Here is a 15,428-nt window from a genome sequence, read left to right on the forward strand (position 1 = left end):
TTCCACGCAGTCTTCCACCCCCAGTCTGCTGGACTTGTTGAGCGACACAATGCCACACTAAAGCTTAAACTGGCCAAGATAGTGGCTACCACGGGTCTGAAATGGCCAGACGCCCTCCCACTGGCATTGCTATCGATGCGTTCCACCCCCACCAAACATCACTTGACACCTTACGAGGTTGTTTTCGGTCGACCCATGAGTGTCTGGTCTGCACCGAAACCAACTTCCATTCATGACGTCCCGGACGTCCTAATGTCTGATTATCTGTATAAATTGACTGAAACTCTGTCTGTCATTCATCAGCAGGTGCAGCAGGCCATCCCGGATGCTTCCAGGGGTCCGGGTCACACCATCCAACCTGGGGATTATGTGCTGATCCGAAATTTTCAGCGAGCGAAGAGTCTGGAACCCCGGTGGACGGGCCCCTGGCAAGTATTGATCACCACCCGGACGGCTCTTCGTGTGGAGGGGAAACGGCACTGGCTGCACGCACACCACTGCAAGAAGGTCTCCTCGACCTTGGCCACAACAGAAAGCATCGACAACCAAGAAGAGCTCCTGAACAAGGACCGACCGTCACTAACCTGCTATCCTGATACCGAAGCACTTGAACTTTCAAAATTCTCTGATCCCACTGTGCCATCCAGAGAAGGGTATTTCCTGCGTCGAAAGGAGGGAGCTTCGGCTAAGTAGACCACGGACTAAGTTAAATCTCAGAACGGTGACCTAAACACCACCAAGGGTCACCCGGAGAGAAGCTAAACGAAGTCTGTGGTTCTGCCCGCTACCGAGCACCTTGAAGATGATGGAAGCGCCAGATAAGAAGATGATGGAAGCGCCAAATAAGAAGATGATGGAAGCAACAGGAAATACCCACTACAGAAACCCAAGAACAGACAGACTCCACAGCTCAAAGACAATTGCACTCTTCATCACAATCCTTTTCTGCTTTCTCCTCATGACCACACTCTGGATTGTGGAAGAAAATGCACCTGCTCATAAAACATTCCTGACCACTGCTCAGCCTACCACCATGAAGGAACATTATCTGATTTCGCTCTCTCCTCAACTCAGAGAGAGGCGAAAGGAGTTTTGGAATAACTCCTTTGTACAGTTGCTGCACCAGCACAATCTTGCCACCAACGCCACCAACTGTTGGATCTGTGGGTTGCTACCCCACGCCACTGGACATTCAATACCTTTCATCCCTTCGCCCTTCTCAATTCACGGCTCCTGCCTTGCTTGGCTGATCCTCCTGCAAGAAAGCTATAAGGACAATGCCACCTCCAGCAAAACCATAACGCATTTCTTCCACGAGGTCTGGCGAAACAAAACCAAGACTCACTTCTGTCCGCTGACCTCCAACAACTCTATCCACATGGACATCCCTGCTAAAGAACGAATTGAAATGCAGGTGTTCAACAATCCAACCAGACCCACCTTCTCCTACCTACGGAAACGAACGGCTGCCACCCTGACTGTGGCTCTATCTGTCATCAACGTCACAGGCCACATGTGCATAGAAGGGCTTGGGACACAGCTGGTAGGCCGCAGTGCTTGCCGTTTTACCAGAACTTTGGACTCCACTGATCCACCTTCCTTTGTGTCGTCCCCAAACATGTATTTCGTCTGCGGCACAAAGGCTTACACCTGGCTCCCCAAAGGCTGGGGGGGCACTTGTTTCATCTCCTTCATCCTTCCTCCGACTTATGTGGCTCCAGCGAATCATCATAGACAAAAACGAGCCAAGGACATTGAACAAGCCGACTCAACAGGAGCACAGTTCCTCGATGCTATGAAGGGACTTGTTCCGCTCTGGGGCCCGATGGCAAACAGCCGTGCCATCCGACATCTGACTCAGGCAGTTGAGACAATAATGAACATCACAGCTGGTATCCTTGCTAACAACACCGCCGAGCTTCAAGCGGTCCGCTTGGTGGCACTCCAGAACCGCCTTGTCCTAGATGTGGTTCTTGCGGACCGTGGTGGAGCATGCCGCATTAGTGGGTCCAGCTGCTGTACATACATACCGGACAATTCACCCTCAGTGTACAAAGCCATCGAACATCTCCGCAGACTCTCTTCAGAAGTCCACCAGGAGCAGGAAGAATGGTCACTTGGTGGATGGTTCTGGAGTACCGTTAAGAACTGGGGCTGGAGACTGTTTACCATTATCCTGATTCCTGTAGTTGTAATATGCGGTCTATGCTTAGGTATTCAATGTCTGCCACCTCTGTGTTCATTATGTACCAATTGTATTTGCCCTAAGACTGTGGACTTTGGAAATGAACGCATGGGAGCATTGTATGATGCCGAGGTCAGGAATTTAATGAAGATTGATATCGAGTAGGCAAGCTGGCTAGATATGTTGAAAAGGGAGGACTGTTAAAGTTAGGCTGCAGCATCAACATTATCGGCGCCATCTTGCCCCCCTTTTTTTGAGCCCATTCATGCGCGTAAGCGGCAGCCATTTTGAGTACCATGGCCTCTCTGCCCATCGCTGATAGCCAGCGCGTCTCTCTCTCTCTCTCCCCTGACCTCGCAAAGCATCCCCCGCACGCTGACAGCCCCCGCTCTCACATGCCTTGGGTCATAAACCCCTCTTCCACGCAGCTCTGCCTCGGAACCCCATCCTGTTCCCAGCGCGACACCTCCCACCATTCCTTTCATGGTCCCGGATCCTTTGATAAAACCCCCTTTCCTCTGTACCCGTTTGTCTTCCTCGTTCCCAGGCCGCCACCTGGCCCTGCGGATACTGTTATTGCCCCCCCTCCTGTACAGTAGGAAGCTTCCCCCATCAAAGGATCCAAGAGTTGATCAAAGCCCCCACCCCATGAGATCCGATCAACCTCACACATTCCGTGAATCGGCAGAATGTCCAGCTGCGCGATAATCATCACCTGTTGTGACCGGGGTGGGGACTTCAACTGTAAATGTGTGTGGGAACGGGCCTGAAGCGGGGATTCTGAGGATGTCTTTTCTTACATCAAAGTAATGACAGAGATGTGTTTAACGTAATAAAACAATAAACTCGTGTATAAGAGGCCAGGCCTCGGAGATGCGGTTAGAGCACCTCGAGAAGATACCCTGTTGTCTGATTTGATGTGTTCTGCTCTGTCGGAATAAAACTTCTGTTTCCTGCCTTCCAGTCTCCAGCGCCTGCCTCTTTGTTTGGTAACTTGAGTGGGTATAGAGGCGGCTAAAGCCGGGCAACTTTGAAAAAGGTCTTCTGCCCGGACCTAAACCAATCAAGTAAGAACCCTTTCCTGGCATGTGTAAGAAGGGTGCAAGCACTTTCCGCTGCAGTACAGTGGGAAAGTGCCCAGAGTCCTAGGATCATGAAAAGTAATGTAGCAAAAAGCAGGAGGGAAATTGTAAAAACATACGGAATCTGTAAAGTCTCTGTTGGTCCAAATATATCATAGGATACCTTATCCCAAACAATTCCATCAATTACAAGAACCACTGAAATGTTCACAAGTAACAGGTCTCTTAGTTCCACGAGAGATAGCACAATGCCTGTTGGGGCTTTTCCCATTCAGCAAAACAAAAAAGCTGGAAGTTTATTATATTGGGACTATTGTTGGCTAAACGTAGGATTGTGATTGGATAGATGTCTCCTAGAAGCCCGAAGGTTGATGCCTGGCTCAAGGGTGTGAATGATGTGGCAGAATGGTTGAATGCTAAGGGTAGACACATGAAATTAACACAAAGGGATGACAAACTAGACGAGGGCATGGACAGCAATGCTCACGGAATTGCTGCCACCCCTGGATGCCCTACCACCATAGACTACAAAGCCCTGAATGCTAGACATGATCGTGATGTGATTAAAGGGAGAATGATGTGTAACACTAACAGCCCCTGAAAGAGAACGGGGGATGGCCTTGTACTCAATAGCCACAAAGACTGTCTTTATCACAATACTGCTGTGTAGCATCAGAACTGAATACACCGAGACCCGAGTCATGGGGGGAGAGGGGAGGGGAGGTAGGGGCAGGAGAGCCGAAATGAAATAGGGAGATGTTAACCAGAAGTGACATACCATGTGGCTCAAGATTGCTGTATATTGTTTCTGTTTTGAAAAACCAATAAAAATTCTATTAAAAAAATAACAAGTCTCTTTCCACCTTATGTGATGAAGAATGAGGCTTCAATACCTTGGTTACCAGTCCAACGCGTTCTCGGAGATAGTGTAATTGAGAAGCAAAAATAAGACTGTCATAAAACCAATCCAAAAGAAAAGCAACTAAATGAAAATCCAATTGTAAATCCAAGTCAGAAGAAAGTATGGCTTTTTTAGCTAAATTATAACTGCACAAATTCAACAGTGTGGAGGTGGAGCTGACGAATCTGTAGAAAAGTCATTAATGCTGATAAAATAGTCTGATGCAGTTTGTGCAAATGTAGGGGGCTCATTAAGCTGTGTAGAACTGGTCATCAGCTCCAATGGTGGTGAATTATAACTTTGTTGTTTGCTTGTGTTGTGGAAATCTGTGAATTAGCACATGGTGATTGTGTTGTATTGGGAGTAGTGACTAGAAGCAATTCAGTTTTAGTGTTGGATGTCCCCTGCCAGGGGGAAGAAACTTCAGTGTTGGTTAAAGCTTCTAATGGGATTTCCTTTAAAATAGTGAGAGGAGGCATGCAACTACCCAGAGCCCTCTTGGCCTGCTATGAAGAACTAGCCACATAGTGTGGTTTGATGAGATATATAGATACAAATCTCTTGTGTTTGATTCCAGCAGGGGGGGTAAAAGTGTTGTTCTGGTGCCTTCCATTGCCCCAATTGCTTTTTGTCCACAATCTTCTCCTGCACTAGATCCCAGATTTTTGGAATCCAGCCAGGAGTTGCTGGTACTGCCTGTACTTCACCAGTGGCAGAATGTTTCTGTAGTTCATTGCTTTGCTCATCTCAGAAGTCATTCAGTTCCTGCAAGACAGCGAAACGTTCACTGATATCAAAAGGTGTTTCTGCAGCCACTGTACAAGGACTGTCAAGGGATGGACCCCACATCTTAACCCTGAACAGGACTTCATAGGGAGTTTGACCACTCAAGGATCTTCTTGTCAGATTTGTTAAGGCTCTCTGTACCCTGTACAGGTGTTGGACCCAACCGTGACATGAACTTTATACTCTAGCTTTTAAAGACTGCTTTAAGTCACGTTTTTTCCTCTCCACTACTGCATTTCCCTTGGGACGGTATTATGAAGAATAGTTCACAGTCAAACCAATTGTTACCATGGTGCATCGATAAGCCCTAGAGGCAAATGCTGGACCCTGGTCTGAATGGAAAGTGGGTACTGCATATGTGCCAGTAAAGACTTGAAATCTTTTATAACAGTTCGAGCACCAGCCGATCACTGTGGCCAAACCCATAGGAATCAGGAGCAGGATTTCACTGCTAACATGATGTATTTAAAAGAGCCATCAGCATGTAGGGGCCTGCAGTGGTCCAAATAGACACAAGCCAAAGCCTTGTTTGAGATCAAGAGAGGTGTCTGTGGTGGGTGTACGGTGGTGAAAATCTTTATTTGCTGACAAATATCACATTTAAGGACACAGTATTTTGTCTGTTTATATAGACCTGGCCACCAGTAACATTGCTGCAATAGTGAGAATGTAGTCACCACCCCTGCATGAGCAGATACTAGATACTCATGTGCTGCTAGCATTAATTCCAGTTCGTAGTCTAAATTTCAAACTACTCTATCTCCCACTGGAGGAAGATTAGCAAACTGAATATTTTGCGCACCTAATTTGTAGGAGTTTTTAGCTGGAAAACCTTTTGGTAAGGGGGTGCCTTAGCGTGAAGCTATGACAGCCTTCATAATGTCTCCATCTCTTGTTTTAGAATGAGTCACTGCAGCTATAACAGCACTTTGCACTGTTGCCTTGGTAGCTTCTTCAGTCAGTGAATTCCTACAAGTTAATGGCTCACTCTTTGAGTAACATGAGCCTGTGGCAAATCCGCTTTAAGTTTTGCCACATGTCCACAAAGCATTTTATACTTGATAGGGTTCCCTTTCGAATCTCTGAATCCATTCTGCCTCCAATAGTGTAGATACTCATTATAAGACTGGACATAGTATTACGAATCACACACTATAAGTGTGAAAAATTCAGGATCAGTATTATTAAGTGCCAGAATTAGAGCTTTCAGTTCAGCCAACTGTGCAGTCCAATTACCTAGCGACTGTGTGAATGTTTTAAGAGGTTGGAATTCGTAATTCCTCATTTTACCCTTCACTGCTGCACATACTACTGACTAGGGACACTTAGGGCCAGATGTATGAAGCTCAAATGGGTTTGCAAACGCCAAAATTCGCAGACATGACTCATGCGAACTCATTTGAGCAAAATGGTATGTATGTAGCAAATTTCAGTGCAAAATAAGGAATCGCAAATTTGGGATTCCTTATTTTGCGATTGCATGTAAGGAATCGCAAAATTTGCGATTCCTTAAATGCAATGTATGATGCAAAAAAAATTGCTAATAGTCCCTAAGGAATCGCAAATTACCACCAACTTCAAGTTGGTGGTAATTTGCAAATTTCTTGAAAAATGGCAATTTTTCATTTTTCAAAGTGCCATATGATGCACATACATGCCCTTAGGGCATGTATGTGCACCACATGTGCACCCATGCTTATTTCAGGGGTGCAACAGGGTGTCCTTTGGACACCCTTGCACCCTTGAAATTATTCTCAATTTGCGATTAGCAAATTGCGAATCGCAAATTAAGAATAATTTCACATTCATTCCTATGGGCCTCCTGGCCCATAAAAATGAATGGGAAATTATTTCTTAATTGCGATTAGCAATTTGCTAATCGCAATTAAGGAATTTGAAGAAATCGCAAAAAAATTGCGAATTTCTACATACATACCATTTTGCAATTCTCAAATAGCGATTTCTTAAAAATCGCTATTTGAGAATCGCAAAAGGGTATCTTGATACATCTGGCCCTTAGTTTCTTGTGTGGTGTTTCAACCTGGACATAGTCACTCGTTGCTACTGCTGCCAGACACTCCATGAGATTCTTTTTTTTAAAAGTTTTTTTATTATTCATTTTACCTGGATAATACATTAATTCCGTTAATACATCAAAGAGAGATAGACGTTTCAACCAATGAAATATATTACAACACAAGGAAATGAGATATACAATTCGCAGATAATTAGGATGAGGATAAAAAGATTGGATAAGCCATAGGGGAAAAATTCATAGATATACACAGACACTTTAATAACCCTTCAGGGGGTTTGTCTCCACAGAGCAAGGGGAGCCCAGACGCAAAGACCCCACTCCCTCATCTTTCTTCCCCTGTTTTTATAAAGAGCGGCTTCAATGTTATGAATGCCTAGCAATCTGGCAAGCCACATTTGAAAAGTAGGTGCAGTGTTATCCTTCCATTCTGCTGCCACCAGGATCCGAAGGACGGCTAAGCATATAAACAAGAAAGCCACCTTATCCCATTCTAAATCAGACTTATTACCAATACCAGATATCATAAGGGTAGGGGATAGACTTACCTGAATATCCAGCAGCCCCAAAAACTCCTCAATCTCCATACAGATTCCCCTCATTTTTTTACATTGTGAGAACATATGGATTAGGTCGGCAGGTCCCTCCTGGCATCTTGGACACTTATCGTCCTCCCTTATGCCCCATTTAAAAAGCTTGGCTGGGGTATAGTATAGATTAAAGAGGACTTTATATTGTTGTGCCCTTAGGTTGGTGGAGTGAAACACTTTATTCGCAAGCTGGAGAGCGTTATCTAGGTCAAAATCAGGGTCCCCTTATTTCGACACTCCATAAGATTCTGGTAAACTATTGTGACTTCTGCCACACTGCTCAGCAGAGTCCGAGCCCACTCCATATTCAGAAGCAAAGTCCTCAATATTTGTGGCATGTTTAACATTTATCCCAGGCACTTTCTTCTTTTCAAATTGAGGCTGTTGCTGGGGAAGTTTTTTTCCCTTTTTTATTATGAAGTCTAAAGAACTTTGTGAGTACTTCCTCGATTTCACGTACTCTTCCAACCTGCGCTCTGAATGTCCTGCTCTCTCCAAGCCTTTTTTGGATGAATACTGAAAGTAACGAGAAGGACGTGTATCAGTATCCTAGCACCTCTCAGGCTGTTTGTTTCATGTTTACGCATATTGTAGTGCTTCCCAGAGGATTCCTGTTGAGGTGATCCACCCTGTGGTTTAGTCTTTTCTTTATTTTTCTTATTATCCCAGTGTTTTTTAGAAGACTTTGGTGCCTGTTTTGAGTTATCCTTATTGGAATTACCCTTAAATTGTGGTTTATTAAATCTAGCTCCTAAATTATTTCGACATATTGAAGTATAGGTTTCTACTATAATTTTAGGTAGTTCGCACTCCTGGTCTACCAGGGCAACTTTCACAAGATGTTGGTGTATTTCCAGTTCTGCTGCTTCCCCTTTTATATTACTTAATATCATTGAGGATACTGTATCACAATTGCCCTATATAAATCTACCCAGATCAAGGGCTGGGGCTGCCCAGTAATCATTTTGAATCTGTTGAAGCACCTCTGGCAACACAGCCAATGATGGGGTGTTATGGAATAGATCGTGGCAAATACTGTGCCCCACATGGCACAGTCCTCTATGAGAGAAACCATCCCCAAAGGAAGGCACATTGTGAGAATTCTATGTTTTTCTAGGGGTTCAGTGTGTATGACATTGCTTTAAGCTGATTTCTTTTATGTGCAATCCAGAACTGAATCTCGTTCATTCTGATAGTATCCTTACCCATACTTGCATTAATAGTCTCCAAACTAATTTCGGACATTTCCATTTGTGGTTGTGCGGCTTGAACAGCCGTTACTGGGATTGTTGTTATGGTTCACATAACAAATTGTATTAGTCATCTATATAGTGTAACTATATCTGTTTATAGTATACCAAGTTCTAAGAACTCCTATTTGCGGATAAAGTGTAAAGCCAGACAGGACTGGCCATGTTGCTCCCTCATTACCGAGGGGACCAAGTCTAACATTTTCTAATGTATTTGGTATGGTGCCTAGAAACATGTATTCCTGATACATCAATGGGATTTCTAAATCCTCATATGCTGTATTTTTGTTCGGCACTGCCGCTTTAGCGTATGAATGAAAATTCCCTATGTTTGCATTTACTGCTGAGAACATGAATTGAATTGAATTTGAATTTAAAACATTTGTAGAGCGCAGCGTTCACCGTACGGTTTCTTGGCGCTATAGTGGTAGGTCCAGCAACTGAGGACGGAGTGAACCTGGCGCAGAGCAAGGAGGGGCAAGTTACAAGGGGAAGGCCTGTTTAAACAAGAACGTTTTTAGGTCTTTACGGAAGGAGGAATATTGTGTGGCAGAACGTAGGTGGTCGGGGAGGGAGTTCCAGAAGGTGGGAGCCAAGGTTGAGAAATTGGCTCCACCCCACTTTTTACGTTTAAAACGTGGGATTTGCATGACTCATGAATCGATCACCTCTGTTCTATATGCTTATTGGGCCTGTACTACAAAGATAATAGCTCCTCCCACTTGTGAGAGCCCACGTTGTGTTAACATTTGTGTTAAAGCATGTTTGCAATGTAGTGGTAAAACCACCTATCTTAGATTAGCCATTTGAATATGTAGGGTTCATAGAGGGTAACTATTGTGGGCTTATCCTTTGTTTAAAGGTTCAAACTTGAACAACGTACAGCTGAAAATAGGGGTTCCCTACTTTTCTGAGGAGACTTTACCCCTAACACCACAGACATCTTCGGATAAATTGGTGCCGAGGCCTTTGGGCACACAAATGAAAAACTACTCAGGAGGCCAATTAAATATGTAACAAAGCTAGAATGTTGGTGGCCGCATGTCATAAGGTTCATAATATTTCAGTAAGTCTGTGCGTTTGGATGAAATAAACATCAAAACTGTGCAGGACTGAGTTCATGCACACACTTCAGGATACGTTGAACTTAGTCCTGGCTATATCAGAGTACACCATCTGAACCTCTAAACCAGTGGTTCCCAAACTTTTCACTCCTGAGGACCCCATTGAGTCACTAATGGGAGCTGTGTACTCCCAAGCAATTTAAATTTCAAACATCAAACAGTAATTCGCAAAAAAACACTAACAATTACTCACCAAACAAATACTGGAATTACTAAAGATTTTAATATTTTATATTGAAAATTATTGCAAATATCAAAACATTTTAATGGGAAGGTTGGTGCTGCATCTCAGTGACACATTTTTCAACGTTTGGATTTATTTCACGGTATGAGGCTCCTGCCAGGGCCATACTGGAAACCCAGCCTTTGCAAATGTCAGACCAGTCCCAATACCATGCACACCAAGTGCAGCGAGTGAGCCTGACCACTCCAAAGCAGGCTTTGGGGGCTCTCCACACATGAAAATGAAGGGATAACAGTGCATTCTGCAACACCTTTGTTATTATATATGAAGTTGTATTAGCTTTTAAAGCATAGTAAATGATGGCTTTACTGTGCACCGGGATTCAACAATCCTTGTTGGGGCTCTTCAATGATTCCCTCACTCACACTGCCTCTTATCTGTCCGTAGCCCCTTTTTCACATGTATTTCATTTGTTTTATTGCACCTTTCATAAAAGTGTAGGGTGTCAGAACACTTTACATCACACACAGACAGAGGCAATGAACGGTACATATGTAAATCAGTGTATAGAAAATGTTACATAAGGTAAAGAGGACTACAAGGTGTAGGATTCACTTATTGTCCATAATGGTAGACATTTTTAAGAGTGATTGGTTTGGAGAAGCACAAACTCAGGATTCAGAACATAACACAGTGGTTAGCATTGACTTTAATAATAAGAATGTATTTCTATCCAAAGAAACCTTTTTAGCAGTATCAGGATAATTAAAGACTGAAAAAAACATAACTTACTAACTTGTACCTTGCAGTTTGCATGCAGCTCTTTGATGGCAGTTCATAGCTTATTGCTAGATTATGATTGTAATTTATGAACCATACAGTAACAACAGAATTACGGTTCTCCTATTAACATGCCTAGAGATTCTAGATTTCATTAAAGACACAGAGGCTCACATTATGCAATGACTTTTAATTGAAGGTCCAAGCCAGTCACATCACAATACAAAAGGTTCCAATAAGAACACTGAGATAAAGTAAGACATAAGACATAGCAACCATCAGCCTCTTTTAAATCAGGCGAAAGAAGATCCAGTAGATTCCAGAAGATTCTAAGCAAATGACGACCAAAATTGAAGAAGGCAACCAGTCAGTTTCTCAGTGATGAAACATCAAACGTAGCTTAAGTAGAAGGGTTACCTGGAGGCGCTAGGGGGCACACAGCGGGATGGCCGCTTGAGCAAGCAGATCTGCCGGGCAGATCTGATTCTAATGCGATAAATCATCGAAAATGGACCGTAAACCAACGTAAACTGCATCAAAGTAGATGGGAAGATCTACTACGTGGATGGAGCGTAATATGCGCCCGTTGCAGGCTCTCTTTCCATGAAAACGGCACCGGTAAAGTAACATCGGGTTCGGGACAACATGGCGACCACTAGTCCCCACAGCCCCGGAAGAGCACCTATGCACTGTCAGACGCCATGAGGGAAAATTGGTGCTGTACGCGATTGACTGCTGCACAGATCTAAAGGTGGGCCAACTCCGAAACAGGAGATATTGCAGGGTACTATCAAAAGAAATGTTAAACTACGATACAGCGGTGGCGGACTCGGGGACTTAAAATGGCGGCGCCCATATCCTCACAACGCTGATACCGACTGACGCCCAGCCATGGAGAAACGGCAGAGGGGTGAGCCGACAGGTTATATTTTCCAATGAGACAATCACATGCGGGGCAGTGGGGGTGCATGACACTGTTGCTAGATCCCCGCTTTATTAAATTATGGTGGCACTGACTAAAACTCACATTATTGTTAAGGGCAGACTCACAAAATGGCGGCACCCAGGTCACGAATGCGCCAATAGAAGGTGACAACTCCACACTAGTGCCTGCTACACGACCTTGAACCGGAGCACCAGTCCGAATTAGCAGACACCTATGGAGCGACTGGGGTGATTGCTCTGCATGAAAGTACCGGCTGTCTGGGTCGCAGGCCTCTTCTCGTGCTGTGAGCCCATCCCCCACCACACTGGCGATTGTGCATCGTTGCAAATGTAAAGTTTTGTGATGACATATCGAAACGTATGACTGAGCCACTGCGAATACAACTGAACGACACTGGCAGACAAGGCACCTCTCCTGTGAGTATATCGCGTGTGCAAAAGACTGCTGAAAGTAGAAGCGGCACGGACGATCGCAGCGCTGCACGCTAGCTCCTGGAACAAGAACTATCCAGTTCACTAACCTAAAGAGTCCCGATACCTCCTCCCAAACCCTGGCATCACCGTCTATGCATACCACAACCACACGAGGTGGCACGAACAGAGACTTTAGCTTACGGCAGTTAAACCCTAATGCACCGTTCTATAATAGTCTGACAACACGGGGTGGCAACGTGGTACTCTGGGCATATCGCAGCGCAAGGCGGAGATAATGCCTACACCACCTCCTACAATGCCGTGATTCCTTGATCTAGTTGCACAGAGAGCACCGGAGTGAGCAGTGGCTCGGGCGACACTGGACCCACTCAACATAGAGAAATAGACACGCCATTTACAAGATGCGGCTGGTGCGTAGCCCAAGGTGCAGACGTAGCTAGCGTACCACCACAGCATACGCATCGAGAGTAACCACTGATCCTTGCCAGACAAATCAGGAACAAGATTGTCTAGGGCTACGAACATTACATCTCTCCCAGTACAGAACTATAACGTTGTCTGGTGGACGCCCCGCCTTGATTAGTGCATCTACACTGTAAGGCCCCCGCAAGACGACGAGGCTACATAACCACCTCTGATTAATTTAATACAAAACACTCCACTACCGGATGCCATGGGTAAGCCAGACAAACTACAAGCAAAGATTACCTTTGAAGCACGGAAAACACCGAAAGGACTGACTGAGCCAATAGATGTAGACGCAGAAACTGGAAACACGGGAGAAAGCAGTATGGAGAGCATTCTTAAAGCCATCCACGCCAACCTCCAAGATATCAATGGCAAGCTGAACCACCTCACAGGACGAATGGATAACGTGGCGGCCATAATGGACAAACATGGGGAGAGACTGGAAACAGGACTGCCTGAAACTACCAACACAGGATGCATGGAAACATACATCGAGCAACTGTGCAAAGACATATTTGGAGCCGAGTCTCTGTCACCTATGTTTATAGTAGAGAGAGCACATCGCTCCCTGGCACCAAAACCCCCGCCAGGAGCAGCATCGAGACCCGTGGTCGCCCGTGTGTTAAACTATAGAGATCGAGACAACATCCTGCGCCTAGCACGTGAAAAGGGAGAGGTTCAACACCAAGGAAACAAATTGGAGTTCTACCCGGACTACACAGTGACAGTGCAACAGGTGAGACGAGAATTTAACGAAGCCAAAACCAAGCTACGGGAATTGCAGATACCATACGCCATGCTCTATCCGGCTCGGCTAAAGATTACCTGGGAAGGAAAAACGTCCATTTTAACTACCCCCAAAGCTGCAGTGGATTTCATCAAAAACACTGCAACCAAAGGGAAAAAGTCGAACAAAAGAGAAAGACAACCAGATTCGGACTGACGGTAGGATATCGAACCACTGACTACGGTTGTGAACTGTACAACAACCCAGAAGTGTGACTGACTGCCTATCCGCAGATAGAACAATTGCTGGATAATGGTAAGAACATTCTGAGGTTAAACTACATAAGAAAAAATTGGGTTGTAATGTGACTAGATGGATTGCCATTGAACTGCCACACAAAGACGAGCTGCATAATTTACCTTACATGTTTTGCATCGTAATCCACAAATAACAGTAGACTGTAAATGAGAGGGTCAGAACTGATTATTGTTAGAGCCATTAAGTGAAGACTTGAAACTATCACGAGGCATACATTTAAAGAAAGGTTCACAGACTCTGGTATTATTATTATTATTATGTTTCTTATATAGCGCCTGAATCAACCCCCGAAGGGGTATCTCCGCGCTTGCCTTGGAAACGCGTCCTGGCTTTTCCCTGTGAGATAGCCCCTACAGGGCATCCCCAAGGTGAAAGCCAGGCATCCCGCCGCGGGGGGCCGTTGTGGAGATTAAGCAAGCTTAATGCCCAGAGTTGCAGAGTGTGAACCCATGATTAGGTCAGGCACCGAAGCGAGAATTATCGAGTCCATGGACATTTGAGCTCAAGACCCTGCCGCGTCGGGAATTGAACCCTGGTTCCGGGTCTGACCTCTGCTTCAGGGTCTGCCTGCTCTAACCAGTGAGCCACACTTCTCCACTTGGTATGAACTGCGCACTAAGAATGTAGTACTTCCACAAGGAGTACCCCCTCCACTTTTCACATGAGGTCTGTACAAAAGTAATAGATCTGCCCCATCCTCTTTGTGGGATGGTGAAATGTGTCCCCGGTGGACCTCTACATGGGTGGTCCCCACAAAGTTATGTTTGTTGAAACAATTCCTAGGGAGCTATGGCTTCGGCAAAATTGGGATGGTGAAGTGGGAGGGACTGGGGCAAGTGTGGGTTTAGTTATTACACAGGTGCCAGGGCATTTAAGATGCATTGCTGATATCCATGTTACGTTACGATTGGAACAAGCAGGGTCAAATGTCATTTTACAAATTAATATTATGTCGCTAGGTCTTGCAGTGAGATACGTTCATTTATATACTACAGCACAGGTATGTCACGTAAGCATAGCTTGAACCTACTAACTTGGAAGGTGCGGGGCTTTACAAATCCTAAAAAAATTAGACACATTTTTGCATGCTTTGACAGATATAAATTAGATATAGCACTTTTGCAAGAAACGCATATTGCCCCGACAATGTGTAGGAAAATTGGGACGAAATGGGCAGAGTCCAGCCACTCTGCTACCTATTCCTCCTACTTAAGAGAAGTGATGACGTTAATTAGGAAGGGTGTCAATTTTAAAATCACCCGGACCATCCTAGATGCAAATGGCAGATATGTTATCGTGTCGGGAAGGTTAAGAGGACAACGGGTGACATTGGTAAACATTTATGGTCCAAATGTAGACGATCCTGAATTTTTTCAAGAAATATGGAACCATTTGCTCGAATTCACTGACACCAACATCATTTGGGGAGGAGATTTTAATGTGGCATTATGCGACTCCCTAGATCGCTCCACTGCCTCGTCAGAACCACATAAGAAGGCCAGAGGGAAACTATGGGATATCATGGAAGAGCTTTCCCTTAAAACTTATGGAGAGTGAGATGTCCAGATATGACAGGGACAACACACGTAAATATGGCACACAGTAGTTGGTCCAGAAT

This window comes from Lissotriton vulgaris, chromosome 5, assembly GCF_964263255.1.
Source record: "Lissotriton vulgaris chromosome 5, aLisVul1.2, whole genome shotgun sequence".
NCBI lineage: Eukaryota > Metazoa > Chordata > Amphibia > Caudata > Salamandridae > Lissotriton > Lissotriton vulgaris.